The sequence below is a fragment of the Camelus bactrianus genome, chromosome 11, assembly GCF_048773025.1.
Source record: "Camelus bactrianus isolate YW-2024 breed Bactrian camel chromosome 11, ASM4877302v1, whole genome shotgun sequence".
Taxonomy (NCBI): domain Eukaryota; kingdom Metazoa; phylum Chordata; class Mammalia; order Artiodactyla; family Camelidae; genus Camelus; species Camelus bactrianus.
The window spans coordinates 70157014-70171826 of NC_133549.1; the positions used below are offsets into that span (position 1 = coordinate 70157014).

Genomic DNA, 14813 nt, shown 5'->3' on the forward strand with positions numbered 1-14813 from the left:
AGGGGTCCCAGGCTTGACAGTGATCCTGGTGGGAAAAATTATTTACAATGGCCTGAGTTTAAACCTAGCTTGGTTTTACATATATGCACAGAGTTATCTTTGCATGGTTTTAATACACACTGAATTTAGGAATGTAACTCCTGTAATGATTGCGGAGGGAATTGTCCTCTGTTCTGAACCTTCCCAAGAGTTGCTCACCATTTCAGAAATTGCCATTCATGTGGTCACAAGACTCGTGGCTCTTAAGTCACCAGCACAATCCCCCACAGCATGAGACACTGACAGCCATCTCATCATGTGGTTTCATGTTTAGTTGCAAGTATTTGACTTCTACATTGTTGCTGAACATTTGCATATTGAAATATGTATTATTTTATTATAACTTACTTTCCTTTGATTTCTCCTTTATATTGTAGTTGGGTCAATATATTGATTTTTTGGAAATGATGTGGATGGGTTGGTTATACTATCTCTGTTTTCCATCCTGGGATAGTAAATGGGGCGTGACAAACCTGGTTATAAAGGGAGGCTGTGGCTCTGATGGGCTGAGAGCTATGGTTGGGAGAATTCCAGCCTTGACAACTTCTCCAGGAAGCCTGTCTGGCCACTTTAATGCTGCAAACCTGTTTTTCTTCCTCCCTAAAGGAAGCCCTTTGTTAGACCTATTTTCTACTTTTTTTTTTTACGACTATCTCCTGAACAATTTTGTCAACTATGTCCCAATAAACATGTAAGCTCCCCAGAGACAGCCTTGACGTGACCGCTTTTTACGGCCCTGACCAGGCCCTGGAGAAAAGGGCACTGACCTGACTCATTGATCTGAAATACACAAGTCGGGTGGGGATGAGGCTTCTGTGGGTAAACATGGGAAAGGGGCATCCCAGCAAAGTAATGCAAAAGCCGGAAAACCCCATCACTCAGCATGAGAGACACCCCCGACTCTAGAACAGAGCTGTCACAAGTGTCATCAATGTAAAGACTGATTAGGGAAGAAAAAATTAGTGGAAAATCACTGAAAAAACACAGAAGCCACCCCAGTTCTGGGATGGTTGGAAAACAATGTATTGGAAGTTCAAAGATAAGGTGTTTAGGACAGGAAAAAAAATCTGATGTCAGATGGTGGCTTCAGAGCGACTTCTGTAGGCAAAGAGTCATCCTGCGTAAGTGGGGAGATCGGTCAGGCGCAGAGACAGGGTTTAGGTAAGTTAATGGATGATAGCGTCGTAAAGGGTGATTGAGGGGAACTTGGCTTCTCTGCAGGAAAGCGATGCACTTGCAGTGTCTGGAGGACAACCACACATTCCTGATGCAGGGCCTGCTGTCCTAACCTGGGGCTAAGCCCTGGAAGGAAGGAGACAATGCTGGGGTCTTCAGTTATTTCTAGGGGGCCCCCAAACTGATGCAATAATCCACTTCCGTTTTATAAAGAGAGAGAAAAAGAGAAGTGGTTAGGTCAGACACAGTCTGAGTTTTTGGAAAGAGAGTTTTTAAGTGCCTGTATATTTCAGTTCAGGGTACATTTGGGACAAAACTCAATGGGGGTGCAGAGGATGTCCAGAATTCCTAAAGTAGTTTATGTAATCACTGGGGTTCTGGGACTCAGACTGCCCAAGTTCACATCTCAGCTCTATCACTGAGTAGCTGGGTGACCTTAGGCAAGTTACCTTACCTCCCTGTGCCTCAGTTTTTCTCCCCTCTAAAATGGGCATAATAATATTGTTACTGAACTCAGGTTCAGCTGCTTGCTGCTTGAAAGCCAATACTTGAGAGACAAGTGTTGATAGGAAAGGAAGGTTGCTTTATTCAGGAGTCCGGCAACCTGGGGAGAAGGTTGCCTCCAAAAGCCAACTCCCCATTGCCGATCAGTGGGCAAGAGCTTTTAAAAGGGAGTTTCAGGGATGTACAGGTGGAGGGGGCTGCGTGCACAAGGACAAAGTCAACTTTGACAATCATCTTGAAATTGGTCATGTAGTGGTCTGATCTGACTCATCTTGATTGTTTTAGGTGCAATTAACCTTCAGTTCCAGGGTCAGTTTTTTCCCATTTCCTTAAGGCCAGTTCTTGGAATTGTGTAATATGGAGCAGCTTATGTCATGGCTACAGTCCGGTCATCATGTAGTCAAATTCTTGCACCTGGTGGGGGTTTCAATATCTGCAAAATAGCTCAAAGGATGTGGCTCAGAATATTGTCTCCAGCCCTTGAGGAGAAACTAAAGGTTCTTGACTTTGTTTAATGGCTAAACTATTATTATTTTGTCTTATTTGACTGTTTTGCTTTCTTTTTGCATTTTCTCACTTTTCTGATTAAATTTATTCTTTGGCTAAAGTTTTTCTACACACCAGAGGCAGGTGGAAGACCTGGGGGGATATGTCCTAGGAAGCCCTCACAGGGTCCTGCTCCATTACAATATTATTTCACTGAGTTGTAGAGATTAAAGGAGTTAGTATGATAGATGGAAATGCTTAGAACAGTGCATGGCATATGTAATGTGTGTGATAGTTATTACTCCTGAGAAAAGGGCCAAGTTTTGTTAGCTCCCACCCACTCCCTACTGATTAACCAGTGAAGGATGGCTTTGGGGAGCTAAGGGAGGAGCTGGAAGTCAGGGCATGGAGGTCAAGTGCTTTAGTCCTGGTTCTAAATCCACTGTTTAGAGTAGTAAATGCATCAAAAGTGGAGGTTAGCCCCTTGGCCCCAAAGATTCAACTAGGTAGGGGACAAGGAGTGACTATGTCACTATGTGATCTCTGCCCCCAAACATTTGATTAGAGAACATGGTGCTCAGGAGGGATACTGTCTCTAGTTTTATCTCTCATGCATGTACCATTGCTTGGTAGCAATCCTATTGAGGGATTTGGAATCCCGGATTCAAGGGGAAGGGTACCAAGATGGCTGGAGGAAATGAAACTCAGTTACCTCACAAGAGCCCAGCCTGAGATAGCCTGGGTTCCTAGATGTGGCCAGGTGGGGAGAGCCTGCCAACCAGAGGCAGGCAACCCCTCTTCTCACCTCTCCTCTGCCAGGCTCGGTGGCCCTGGGCATGTCACCCCACTTCCCCTCTCTGCCTGTTTTTCCCTGTGTAAATGCCTCAGAGGGAAATCTGAGGGGTACTGGGGAATGGTAGGACTTTAGAATTGCAAGGCATCCTAGGTGTTACAGCAGACACCGCCAGTGCCCACCCCATCCCCTCGTCCTTACCACGTTGGTGCTCCAAGCCTGACTTCCGGCTCCAGCATCTGCAGCTCTTTGCCTGAGCGCTTTCTTTAGCCGCTGGTGCACCTTTGTGCAGCAGCTCTGAAGCAGTCCTCCACCAACAACCAACAGGATCACTGTATACATATCCTAGCTCCTCCCACTCATGGATGGAACAGCTCTGAGATGTCTGTTCTAGGTTGTCTCCCAGAGTCTCCAGTGGGAGTGAACTCCAGGTACCCACAGGACTAACTTGCTTCATGACACACCTCTTATCCTTTTCTTCTCTTTCCTGATTCACTTCCCCACTCCTGGGTTCACCTCCCAAAAGAAACTACCTGCCAAAATCCTCATCTCAGGGTCTGCTTCTGCCGCACTAAGGCTGAGGTTTTCTGGCTGAACCACTTAGTGTGGCTGAAACAAGGTAATTGCCAGAACACGCCTGACTGCACGTACAGCGTGTAGGAAGTGCCTACCTAGCAGGGCCTTCGCGCAGCCCAGGAAGAATCAGAGCATTTGCATCATTCAGAAGAAGTTCCCTCCACCAGCTCAGGAAGTGATCTTCCTTCCACCCCCCACCCAGGAAATCTTGTTGGAGGTAAAAGCCCTGTGATGAGACCCCCCTCTGGCTTCTCTCTCACCAGTCGTCTGTTCCTAATAACCCCACACACGCACCGGAGCCTCTCTGACTTGATAGTGCAGGACGCTGTCACTTGAAATTAATTGCAACTAATTAAAAATGATCCGGGTAGGACAATTGCACAATGGCGCTCCAGGGACCGCTTCATTCCCAGAGGTTTGGTGGCGTTTGTGGCTGCCGCAGCCCCAGTTGGCCGGACGGGGCCATACATCATCGTGTCATTTTACATTGTTATTTCTCTGAAAGCAGCAATTTAAAAGAGTCTCAGATGAACCTTGAGCAACTTCGCACTAAAAAGAAAAATGTTACTGTCCAGGATCTGTAAAATATAACATATAGGCTCAAAGAAGCCACTTGACGTCAAAAGCGGCCTTAAGTTTGTGCCGCGATTTGCATGTAATATATAATGTTGTAGTAAAAGGATCCACAAAGCAGGCAGTGGCTGTGCGGCATCGATCCTCAGCCCCTTTGTTCCAACTGGGTCACCTACTGTTCCCGGTTATTATTTTATCACAGCCATTCCTCATAGAAGGGGACAGGATGGCATCTAACCCACTGGGTTCTAGGGACTGCCACCCCTCCCCTGATGTGATCAAGACCCAGGGATCTTCCCAATTCTGACTCTGAAAGCATTGCAAGTCCCAGGTTGGCCCTGCAAGGTTCCAAGCTGATCCCAGGAGTGGCAGTCCTGTTAGGACAGGAGGCATTTCCTAAGCTTGGAAGCCCTGCTAAGCAGCCTAGCAGCCCTTGCACCTCATTTCAAGGGCGCCCAGGCAGCTGGAATGCATTTTGGCCCTATGGACTTGAGCTACAAATCTCTCCTTTCACACCACTGGCTGCCCCACCTCACTTCTGTGGTCTCTGTGGAACCCTCTAAACCTCTCCACATCAGCTGGGTAGGGGAGAAGGAGGCATTTGAACAGAAGAGCATATGTTAGAAAAAGCATCTTCCAAAATTATTTTTCTAATGCAATGGTTCATTCCACAACTAAAAATATGAGGCGACTTTTCAGGGTACCAACAAAAATAAGAAACCTCTGCAAAACAGAAAAAGTTCAAAAATTGAAAATTAAGATCTTTAAAATTAAAAGTCTAGGAAAAATATAAGAGATTACACAGATGAGATGAGAGGGAGAAGAATGGCAAGCAGGCAGGCATACAAAGTTTTACGTAATTATTAAAATTGGGCTCTGGGCTTCCTGGAGACCATTGCAAAGAGGAAAATAAGAAACATGATTAATTACAAATGTCATGTGGTCCTGAAAGAAAAAGACCAGCTCCTTAGAAGAAACAAGACATTTTTTGCATGGACTTCCTGTGGGTCATACAGTGGTCAACATCCTCCACGGCATCCTCACGACTAAGGCAGGGGCAAGGCTTGTGAAGACCCCTACCTTGGAGATCGGGACCATGAGCTGGTGAAGTCTCCTCTCTGGGAGATTCAGGAGGTGGGGATTAAATATGCAGTTCACCAATGGATGGCTTTATTCAGGAGTGAGACCTAAGTTCGGAAGGAATAGGAAGATAACCTCATATCCAAGTTACTCTCTGTGCACAGTGTTTCTTTAGAGCAGCTCTGCTTTTATCAGAGACTGGGCAGCAGACAGTTTGAGGCCCTTGTTTCCAACAACGACCTGGGATGCAGGTGTTGTACTGGCTGAGAATCGGATCTATATATTTTAATTACAGCATATCTGCACAGTGGAATACCATGAAGCCATCAACAGGAACAAGGGAGGTGACACTCACTGTTAGGAAAAGCTGTGTAAGGTACAGCATTTGGTGAAAAAAAAATCAAGGTGCAGAACAGTAGATATTGTATACTTCCGCTTGTATTAAAAGTTAAATAATGAAACAACATAAGGGTATAGAACATTTCTGGAAGGATACATAAGAAATTGGTAATAGTATCTAACCTTGGGGAAGAGGGAATTCACCTAAACCCTCCTCACTATAATTACATGTTACTTTTGGATTTTAAAAATAATTCTTAAAAAGTCAAAAGAACAATGCAATTTTGTTAAGAAGAATGGAGCAGATCAGTATTACTGAAAAAGTAAGATAGGAAGGGAAAATCTGGATATGTATACAATATATCAAATGTCTAAAAGTGGTTATCTTGGGGAGGTAAGATTATGGCAAACTGACTTTCAAGTTAATCATTTCTGTGATATTTTTATAATAAATATCTCTTATAATAATAATAACTAAAAAAAATCATTTTAAGTCAACCTGGGGGATTGTCAGGTTGACTGCCTTTTATGAAAATTAAGAAGCCTAATCAAGACTTACCCAAATGAATGGCCATCCCACTTCTGTTGGGCAGTGGGCCAGAAGAGAATCTGCAAACAAGACAAGAATTTTTCTTAAGGAAACAGTGGCTGTCTATTCTGGCTTATAAATTGCCATTGTTTCATGATAAGAAAATATATATGAACTATTAATTTTTAACAGTTCTGGCTACTTCCTTCTCTTTGTCTCTCCCCGACTCCCTCTGCCTCTTCTATGCCGGGTGCCTCAGGGAAGACATGGGGCAGCAGAAAGAGAAACAAAAGGCTCATCCTGGCTTTGACTTTCAAAAGCTTAGAGACAAGGACCCAGGGAAAGAAAGAAATAGTGATCAGAGGACTTTCTCACTCCCAAGACTAGAACGTGGGGAAGTGGAAGGATGAGAGGTGGGAATGCTGAGAGTATCAGGACCTACCATGGTGGAGAAGAGGCAGCACCCAGGGAACACAGAGCTCCCACTTAGAGAAGGTGAATCAGCACCCCTGGTCCACAGTCTCCATCTAAGGGCTGGGATGTGGATCCAGGAAGTCCTGGAGCCCTGCAGGGCTTCAGGTTGGAGCCGGGGGCTAGCTCCCTCTGCTCTCTCTGTGCACGTGATTCAGTCTTTTCTCTCACTGCCAGTCTTCTCCTGCTCCTCAGTCTGGATGGCTGAACATGGCTGCTTCCAGATTTCATGATGCCTTGGATTAACACCTAGAGCCAGACTGACTTCTTTCTTGATTCTTCACCTCCCTGTTCCTGGGGCCATCTGTGATTGGCTCAGCTTGGATCAGGTGCCTGTCAGGCTTCCCCAGGCATCCTTGGACCATTCTGCTGTGTTTGGAAGCTGAAGTCTCTGTGGCAATCACATTTGGGACCAGCTTTCCCCTCATCCCAGTCTTGTCATCCTAGTTTCCTTTCAGGTGTATCTCCTGAGAGTGCTCCCCAATAAACCTTCTACATGCACCTCTCCATCATCTCAGCATCTATTTCCAACCTGAGACATTCACCTTGCAGACTCTGTGTACCTATGTGATATCCTGAGTTAATGCAAAGGGCTACAGTTGCTTACCTGTCTGGAAAGTGCTTCCTTTGACAGTGTGGGAGCTCTAGACACCATTCCCAGCACCAGTCAGTGTGAAGCTGAGGAAGGAGCATTGGAATGAGGGCATTTGGGAGCCCTGGGTTCTGCCACTGGTGAGCTGTATGACTTGGCAAGTCTGTTAACTTCTCTGACTCACAAGGTTCTCAAATGCAAAACAAGGATAGGAATTTCCCATCTCCCAGGGTTAGTTCAGAGATCTGAAGAGGATCTAAGTAAAGGGCCTCAAACAGTGCTTGGCACAAAGTAGAAACACTATAAATATGTAGAACAGTTTGGCTTTCAGAGTTTCCTGCTCATCTCCATACCTGCTTCCCTCTATCCCCACAGCCTTCCCACTCTTTCCTACCAGGACATGTGTGGCCATCAGCAGAAGGACCATGTGACCCACACCAGGAAACTTGTAGCTTCATGAACTGATATGTTCTTTGACTCTCCTCAGGGACTCTGCATATGCTGGATGAAAAACGCATTATGTTATTTTGAAAGACAAGTCATATTTTGTCATGTTCTCTGCTCAAAAGGCTTCCCATCCCACTTAGGGTCTGATACTCTGGCCCCTATCATCTTTCTGACCCTTTTCTGCTCTTCATCCTCTCTTATTTTCTCCAGCCGTGTTGGTCTCCTAGCCGTGAGTCAACACACTAGGCATCTTCCTACCCCAGGGCTTTGCCCATGCTGTTCCCTTTCCCTGGAACATTCTTCCACCTGGCTCACTCTCACACCTTCAGGCTTTTAGGTCAGTGAGGTCTTTCCTGACATCCCTGTTCCCATTTAAAGTAGCAAAATTCCCTGGGCATCTCCTATCCCCTCTCTACTTTAGCACTTGCTACCATCTGACATGCCATGGATTTTATTTATTCATGCTTATCTATCTCTATTGGAATATAGACTCCATGAGGACAGGGATTTTTGCCTCTTTTATACTGTACCCCAGGACAGGACAGTATCTGGCATGAAATACATGCTCAATATATTTTTGTTAAATGGATGAATGAACGTGCTTGTACGCTGTATGGGAAGGGGAGACTGGAGAGGGTAAACCTACTAGTGAAACCAATGGTAAATTGACATTAGCCCCTGGGAAAGGAGGGGCAGAAGGCTCCAAGCTTGGCTAGAATCTCTAAAGTTCCCTGCCAGGCCAAGGCAGTACCTAGGCTCTCTCCTGCCACCCTAGCCAGAGTGCAGGAGCCCACTGTCTATTAGCTGAGTGCCCAGCTCAGTCCCTGGCAGGCGGCAGGTGCTCAGTGGATGTTTGCTGATTGTGCCGATGCACCAAGGCGCTGGGAGATGAGGGGAAGTGGCTACACCTTTGGGCACGGGGAAAAAGAGGCTGACATATTCACCTACCACTTGTTTCAGCCCTTGGCGTTGGCCAGTGTTTCCCAAAGTGTGCTCTGTGGAACCCCAGTGCTAATAGGTTAGGGATGCTAATAGATGTTATGTGGGAAAAGGGTTCTGAGGTCAAATGAGTTTGGGGACTATTGGACGAAATAAAGGTAAATGGGTTTCCTGACTTCAGGACTCTTAAGCACTTTTAAGATGTGAATATGAATTATAAATCCAAGAGGGAGCTTATGTTTTAAAAACTTTCCCACACTTATCTGACCATGAAACTCAGTTTTCAAATAGAGCAAGGGTTCCACTCTTTGGGAAACAACGGCATAATCTCACATCTATCAGAAATGGAAGGGATTTTGGAGGACATTTAGTGCAACACTCTCTCTTCACAGAGGAGGCAAGAGATGGGAAGACCAGAGAGGGAAAGGGATGGAGTGCAGGAAACACAGCAACTCTGATGAGTTGGGACTTGGGCTGAAATTCAGCTCTGGCCTCTAGGACATTTGCTGCTTTCGGTCTTGACCTCTGTGGTTCTCAACCCTGGCTTGTCAGGCCTACTTTGCTCACTTGCAGTCTTGGAGTCACAGAACCTTGGACTTGGAAAGCCCTCAGAGACGTGGAAGTACCACTCCTAACACCACTTTCTGTTTCTAGCCCCAGCTTCCTGCTATGAGCCAGCTCTGGCTTATAACCTGTACCAGGGAGTCCAGTGCTCCCCTCTACACCACCCTCCCTGCCCCTCTGCCCCTCCCAGGTGTAGGTCTTCCTGCCCCAAAACCCTGGTTTTCAAAGTGTGGTGGTCCCAGGCTCAGCAATGTCAATACCACTGGGAACTTGCTAGAAATGCAAATTCTGTGGTCTAACTTCAGACCTACTGAATAAGAAACTCAGCAGGTGGAGGCCAGCAATCTGTGTTTAACAAGTCCCTAGGTGCTTTTGACCCCTGCTAAAGTTCACGAACCACTGCCCTGAACCATACTAACTCAGCCCAAGCAGCTCCAGGCAAAGGCCTTCCCTCAGGCTCCCCAGCCCTCAATAAGCAGAGCAGGCAACCTCCAGGATCTCAGTAAGGATCATGGAAAACCCCAGACACAAAATCTTTAGAGAATCTTACAGCTCAGTGGGTTCCCACCACTTGAACTTGGTGTCACCTAAGCTCTGAAGTTAATTTACACACAGCATCATTTCATTAACTGGTCTAATTGATGCGATTTTACAAAACAGATGTGGGTGGGGGTGTGGTTCGGGGTCCTGCTGTATCTATCAAACACCTCACCTCTGAAATAAATCACAGCAGGAGGAGGGCTGTGTGAAGCCTGTTTTGGGGGATCTGGAAATGTCTGAGTCTCACCTCAGTCCACTTAAGCTGAGGTGGGGTCTTTTCAGTGCATCAAGAGAATTGCTTGGACTGAGCTTAGTAGCTCGATCCTGGTACATTTTGCTCCCAAATCGACCTGCTTCCTGGATTTCTATCAATGTGGGCATGACTCAACAGTGACCTCAGAGATGTCACACTAAATGATTCTCAGGAATGCCATTGTGCAATGCAAGGTCTGTGTGGCCAAAAGTGACGGTCCTGGGACCCCCCACTCTCTTCACTCAGAAGGAGGACAACCCCCTCTTTCCTACTCTCCACCCACTCCTGGCACTACAGGTGGACAGGCAGCCCCTCAAAAGTGCCCATTGGAAGGTTGGCTGGGATAGGGTGGGCTGCTGTGTGCTGCAGCCCTGTAAGTCTCCTGTGCTGTATCTCCTGTCACAGTCCTGTGCTCTGGGGGAGGGTGTAGATAATGTGGACACCCACTCCCCCACCCACCCACCCACTCACTCACGCGGGCAGCAGTGCCAGCTGCTGTGGCAGCCTTCCATCCATCCTCGTCATTCAGGGGCCTCTGAAAGTATGCCTGTCAATATAATGCACAGCCTGTTGAGGGGAAGTGACATTTTGAATAGTGGACACTTTTCTGGGAGCATTCATCCTAGGTCAGCCTCATGATAAATAAATACATTTGGCGTTTGAAGTCAGCAGGCAGGATACAATGACCGAAAGCTGGCACAGATGCACATACCATGAGGCTGGGTTGACGGGATGGAGGTGGGATGTGCGAGAAAGGGGGAGGGGAGGGTGCAGAGAGCAGATTTGGGGGAGAATTTATTTCCCTTCTCCCTGGCGCCTCAAGGGAAAACAGGAAGCAAAAGATGCTGCAATTTCCCTTTATCCCTGAACCACAAGAAGAGTCCCTTCTTCCCATCACCCTGTCTGCTCCGCATCTGCCCTTCTCCCCCCCAAAACCCCAGTCCGTATCTTAATTACCCCTAACAGTGCCCTAAACAAAGTATTTATAAGGCTTACTGCGTTTGTCTTCCCATTCCTATTAATAAAGTCTGGGAATGGAGGGAAGAAATATGGGTGGGTGACAGGGTTTTTAATGGTGCCTCACCTTAAATGCATTTTAAAATATGTAAATCAATAAAAAAATTATTTGTAATAGCAGCCTAAGAGTGCTGGTTAGCCTGGCGCAGAGTGAAATGCATGCTACAAGCCCTATTACCATACATCCTGGGAGCTGTAGTTAGGATTAATCTGTCAAAGGGGATGGTTTAGTGTTGATGAATATGACATGTGACCATTAACGATGTTGATTTTATCTCCCGAGATTAGCATGATTTACTTCGGATGGATAATAATGTCATTTGCTTGATGCAGTAGATCTGTTTACGAGCTGATTAAATTGTAAGGCCTTGCCTCATTTCATGCTATTTGGTTTACAGCTTCATTACCACAATCACAAAAGCTGGGGAAATGTCCCACATTCCATGTCACAATAAATCACCGCTTCATGTTGCTGGGATGGATTTTAGCAGTTCTGCCCAGCATGGACCATTCTTGGCTCCCCACTAATCTGTGATCCAGAATACGTTAGGGGGATCTTCGGGAACACTGGAATGAGAGGGGGCAGGAATCCTATCGGATCTTTTAATTGAGATTAAGGAAGTCCTTGAGTAATTAGCTGTAACAAATTACATTATTATTTAGACAGTGAAGTCACTGTTTTTGTTGCAGGGATGATTACCGTAAATACACAGAAAAGTGACACTCAAGGAACCAGAGGGAAGCCCCCAGGCAAATTTCATTTTCACCCTGTTATCCTTTACTCTGAGAGAAGGGTGATCTGAATGCAAGGACTGTTGGGGGCCTGTGCATCAGGTTCTCAACACCCCCATGCTTCTTCAAAGTGGATCGGGAGCGGGTGTGCACCATGTACCCACAGCACAGCACCATCCACCTTGGTACCTCGGCACCTCAGGGTGGGATGTGCTGAAGCACAGGGAAGAGAGGAGGGCGCCTGGCACCTGGGTCAGAAGAGAAGCGTGTAAACCGCAGGCCTGTTCACTCCACGTGCATCCTGAGTGACCTGGCAGTGGGATGATCTGCTGTGTGCATGGGGGAGAAGGAGGGGCCTGTTTACCCCTCAAGAGGCTAGGGAGGCAGAAAACATGGGCCCAAAGTATCTGTGTTTCTAACAACACCTAAGGGTTTTTGAATTCTTACCAACTGCCAGGTTCTGTTCTCACCACAGATACCACCCCATAAGGTTGGTATTATTATTCTCATCCCACGTTACAGATGAGGAAAGTGAGGCTTTGGGTTGGAGGAGGAGGCTGAGTGATGTGCCGAAGGTCACAGAGCTGGTCAGGAGAGTTGGAATTTGGACCCAGGTGAGGGGCCCTGGAGCTTGGCCTAGTACCTATATGCTGAGGTTGTCGTTTGTCTTCGAATGAGGCCATTTCAGCAAAGGGCAGAGCAGGGGTGGATTTTCAGGACTTTTGCTTCTTACTCCTGAATTGAAACCTATGATCCTGAATGGGTCCTGTCTGCAAAGAACTTAGGGTCAACTGTAATCAGGAGCACTGGGGCCAGGTCTTAAATAGGGACTCGAGTAAGATTTTGTCATGAGCAGAATTACAGAAGACATTAAGACTGTACTTCCTTGAGGCCAGGTCTTTAGAAATAAAAAGCAATCATTTCAAAGGTGGCCTCTCTCTGCGTCTCGGCTCAGCACCTCCCCAGGACACTAATGGGTAAAGGGGATAAATTGTGGACCACTGAGAGCTCTGCAGACGAGGTCATCACATTCCAAAGCTCTGTGTAAATTAACCTCAAGTGTCTTCGTCCCTTAACCACAGCTCATCACGGTCCCCTTATGGCAGAGGCTGCAGTAGCCCTCCAATCTCCATTCGCCTTTTCCCCTGTACTAGAACCTAATTTATAATTGGTTTTAACAAGATAAGGACTACATTTCCCAGCCTCTTTTGCAGCTAGGTGAGCCATATGACTAAAATGGAAACCATTTATTAAGCATTTATTCTGAGCCAGGCCTTGTGCTAAGGGTTGGTTGGGATAAAGATACTTAAAGTGTGAGCCCTGTCCTCAGTCAGCCAGGCTGCCAGTTTGCCCATCAGTCATTGATCTGGCCATCTGTCCTGTGCTTAATTGATCTATCAATCAACCAGCATTTCTACTTGGTCAGTGGCCAGACCTTTGTCCCATCAGGCATTGGTCCTAGTACTGAACTCTCAGGGTGCATGAGCGGGGACTTTGTCCACAGTCCTGGATGTGTACTGTTGGATGCCAGGCATAGGGATAAGCCTCCAAGAAATCAATATACCCTTATCTTACACCATATACAAAAATTAACTAAAGACTTAACTATAAGACTTGATGTCATAAAATCCCTAGAAGAACCCTTAAAGATAAAGCTCTTTGACATTGGTATTGGCAGTGATTTTTTTTTGACTTAACACCAAAAGCACAGGTAACAAAAGCAAAAATGGACAAGTGGAATTACATCAAACTAAAAAGCTTCTGTATAGCAAAGGGAACAATCAACAAAATGAAAAGGCAACCTGTAGAAATGGGAGAAAGTATTTGCAAACCATGTGTCTGTTAAGGGATGAATATCCAAAACATGATGAACTCATACAACTCAATTGAAAAAATACAAATAACCCATTTAAAAATAGACAAAGGACATGAATAGACATTTTCCCAAAGAAGACACACAAATGGTCAAAAGGAAGGTGAAAAGCACTCAGCATCACTAATCATCAGGGAAATGCAAATCAAAACCACAATGAGATATCACCTCACGCCCATTAGGATGGCTGTTATCAAAAAGATGAGATAACAAGCATTGTTGAGAATGTGGAGAAAAGAGATCTCTTTACACCCTTGCTGGGAATGTAAATTGGAACAGCCATTATGGAAAATGGTACGAAGGTTCCTCGAAAAATTAAAAGTAGTATTAAAATGAAAAGTTCCTCAAAAAATAAAAAGTAGTATGATCCAGCAATCCTACTTCTGGGTATCTGTCCAAAGGAAATGATGTAGAAAAAAAAACCCACAAAGGAAATGAAATTGATATCTTTAAAAGACAGATGCCATCCCATGTTCATTGTAGTACTGTTCACAAGAGCCACAATATAGAATCAACCTATTGTCTGTGAATGGATGAATGGACAAAGAACGTGTGTGTATACACACACACACACACACACACACACACACACACACACACACACAACACGCCATGGAATATTGTTCAGCCATAAAAGGAAATCCTGCTATTTGCAGTAATGTGGATGAACCCGGAGAATATACTAAGTGAAATAAGGCAGACACAGAAGGACAGACACTACATGATACCATATATATAGTGTGAAAGAGTCACTCATGGAAGCAAAGAGTAGAATGCTGGTTGCTTGGGGCTGGAGGGGGTGGAGGAAATGAGGAGGTGGGCAAAGTGTCCAGGCTTATAGTTATAGGGGATCTCATGTACAGCATGGTGATTATGGTCAATAATACTGTATTATATACCTGAAATTTGCTAAGAGAGTAAATCTTGAGTGTTTTCACCACACACACACACACACACACACACACACACACACACACAGTAACTATGTGAGGATGGATGTGTTCGCTAACGTGATTGTGGTGAGCATTTCACAGTGTACCCAAATAATGCTCTGGCTTTGTGTGCTTGCCTCCCTACCAAAGACCCCCACTGCCATCGCCATTAGTGCCTTGTTGGCCATTGAAGCCAAGACCACGCTGAGGTCTCTTGTTCCCCCAGGACATGGTGCTTCTAACCACTTCCCCAGCCCCAGCCCCCTGGGTCTTGCCCCGGGGGGTCCTCTGTGACCCTCATCCTCTGTCTTCAAGTTTGACGTTTGTTCCTTTTACAGACATCCTAAGGGGAAATGAA

At 45.8% G+C, this 14813-nt stretch overlaps 1 protein-coding gene and 1 long non-coding RNA gene across 20 annotated transcripts in view; one reads left to right on the forward strand and one right to left on the reverse strand.

Moving 5' to 3' along the window:
• LOC105075346 (uncharacterized) overlaps positions 1-14813 on the forward strand; it is a 138138-nt gene that overhangs the window by 88239 nt on the left and 35086 nt on the right. The window lies entirely within an intron of this gene.
• On the reverse strand, positions 3765-7691 carry LOC123619185 (uncharacterized). The gene is made up of 3 exons (XR_006727730.2): positions 7553-7691; positions 6126-6175; positions 3765-5334 (listed from the first exon to the last, which is right to left on the reverse strand). It is a non-coding gene; the product is annotated as an uncharacterized LOC123619185 (long non-coding RNA).